The following is a 2,779-nucleotide window of genomic DNA, read 5'->3' on the forward strand; positions in this document are numbered from 1 at the left end:
AGGAGTAGGGGCGCCTGGGTGGCTCAGTCGGTTAAGCGTCCGACTTCGGTCCAGGTCATGATCTCACGGTTCGTGAGTTCGAGCCCCGCATCAGGCTCTGTGCTGACAGCTCGGAGCCTGCTTCCGATTCTGTGTCTCCCTCTCTCTCTCTGCACCTCCCCAGCTCGTGCTTGCACTCTGTCTCTGTGAAAAATAAATAAACTTAAAAAAAATAAAATAAAAAATAAAAAAAGCAGCAAAAAAAAAAAAAAAAAAAGAAGTCTAGAGATAGGGCCCTTGTAGGGTGACTTAATTCAGTGGCTTAACATTGCCACCAGGGATCCTGATCTTTCTACCTTTCTCTTCTGCCATTTTCACTACGTTGGCTATTCTCCTCAGGCTTGTCACCTCCTGGTCACAATAGGGCTATCATAGCTCCAGGCATCACAGCTTGACACATATCTAAGAATATTAGAAAGAAGCCCCTTTCATGGACCCTTGTTAAGAGTGAGGAAAACTAGTGCTTGCTTCCGCAATGCATATGCTAAAACCGGAACGATGTGGAGAAGATTAGCATGGACCCTGAGGGAGGATGGCATCCAAATTTGTGAAGCATTCTCTATGAAAAACAGAGAAAAAGAATGAGAAAATTTTTTCCATGAGGCTCCCAAGACGCTTCTCTCACGCCTCATTGGCCAGAACTCTGTGGCCTGACTTTTCATGAACCAACCACCGGAAAGAATAGTGGAACTTACCATGACTGACTAATGTCATTCTCTAGAACTGAGGAGGGGCCCAGCACCCTTGAAGGGTCTTTTGGTGAGTAAGTACATTGATAAAAATGCCAGTTGTTCTATCTGTGTATTACCCAAGCCACACATTTCTGTTTCTGAGAGCTATAGGACTGTGGTTTTGCTCTGTCAATGCCCTCATGTTAAACAGGGCCGATCAAAACCCGTTATAACTTTAACAGAGTGACCATAATTCTGATTGCTCTAGGCTTTGATGTTTCAATGTCTTCAAAAGTGCCTCTTTACTTCCTGACATGAACCAATGCACTGGTTTTTTACTGCGCTTCATCGAAAAACACATATAGTTTTGGAAAACTAATATTCGACATTCTCTCGCTCACGCATTCAGTCGTCGGTCTTTGATGCCCACTGTGTGCTAAGCACTGCCCGAGGAGCTGGTTATAGACAGGTCCAAAGCCTGTTTCCAGTCTAGGCAGGGAAATTCAGACAGGTACACAACGTGATGGCAGAGAATTTGTGAAGCGTCCACAAGACCTAAGAACACAAGGCTATAATGGCCCTCAGGAGGCAGCGATGAATTCTGGCTTACAGAAAAGAGGCCTCATGGTGAAGCTGATATTAGAGAGGACTCTTGAAGGTGGAGTAGGTGAAAGGGTACTTCAGACCCAGGTAAACCCGGTGCAAAACCATTGAGTCATTGTGCAAAGCGACAGTGAGGGTGTGACAGGTTTTGGAAATGGGGAGGAGTTCCTGACCTGGGGTGGTAAGAGGGGAGCGGTGGGGAATGGCGGGAGATGCGAGTAGATCTTGGAGGGAACTTGAAACTTTCTCGATGGAGGGCTGTCCCTCTTCACTCTGGGAGGTACTGCACCCCAATAATTATTGCATTCATTCAGTAAACGTACCTGTCAAACATTTCTTATGGGTCTAGCACCAAAGAAGATGCTATAAATGTCATAGGTCTCAGAAAATTTCACCTAATCAGATAAGTCTTCTGTTCCTTACACCTTTAATTTATCCCTTTCCTCTGTCTTCTGTTCAACCTACAAGCATTTTACAGCTTTTTTTTTTATTAAAACATATCTTTCCCTTCAACCTACTCCTTCTCAAACTAACACTCTGCCCACCTTCGTCCCTTCAACACCAAAGTCCCTGAGGTACTGCTGGTGATGTAGAGCCTTATTTCCCACTAACTTCTCAGCTTCTTACGAGCTTTTCTACCCTCATTTTCTGTCAGACTTACCAACAGTGACCTTTGAATTGCTATTTTCGGCTCTCATCCCACTTGATCTTTCTGTGATTCTCGATACTGTGATTCAACCCTTTTTCACTAAACTCTCGCATTCTAGAACAGCATTCTCTTCTCCTTCTCCTATATCTGATATCATTTGTCTCTGATGTTCACAGTCTCCTTCCTCTTGGCCCACCTCTCAAATATTGATGTTCCTTACTTGGTTGTCTTTCACCTTTTTTCTCTTCTTGCTCTCCAGTTTCTCCATAGATGATCGTATCTACAATCACAGCCTCAACAAGCGTGGGCTGATGGTTCCCAAGTCTGTCTCCCCAGAGACAACTATACTCCCAGCTTGGGGCCCCCTCTAGCCAACTGATTCCTAAGTAATAACTCTGGAGCTCTGAATGTGTCTCCCACTTAACAGGTCTAAGATTGAGCCCATCACCTGCCTCACACATTATCTTCTTTCCTATGTTCAGTCCTCATCAATAGCACAAGGTGGATGAAAAACTCTACTGCACACAAGGGTGAAAGGTTTTATTTGTAAAAAAACATTTGGATCAGTTTAGATCATAAGATAGTGTTAAAATGACAAAGGAAGTCATGTTACAATTCTTTGAATTTAATATTATATTTCATATCCATACTCAAGATATGGAGCTCAAGAGGGTTCTCGCAAGGCTTCTCAAATTTTAGAACGCATACAAATCACCTGGAGGGCTTTGTTAAAGCAGATTCCTGAGTCCCATCCCTGAGATTCTAATTCTTGGGGTCTGGTGTGGAGTGTGAGAATTTGCATTTCTAATGAACTCCT

The 2,779-nt window shown here is 43.7% G+C and overlaps 1 non-coding gene across 1 annotated transcript; it reads left to right on the top strand.

Annotated features, from left to right (window-relative positions):
* The first annotated feature begins 501 nt into the window (after positions 1-501).
* Positions 502-606, top strand: LOC122225711. The gene has a single exon (XR_006205320.1). It is a non-coding gene; the product is annotated as a U6 spliceosomal RNA (small nuclear RNA).
* The last annotated feature ends 2,173 nt before the right edge of the window (positions 607-2,779 follow it).

This window comes from Panthera leo, chromosome B4, assembly GCF_018350215.1.
Source record: "Panthera leo isolate Ple1 chromosome B4, P.leo_Ple1_pat1.1, whole genome shotgun sequence".
NCBI lineage: Eukaryota > Metazoa > Chordata > Mammalia > Carnivora > Felidae > Panthera > Panthera leo.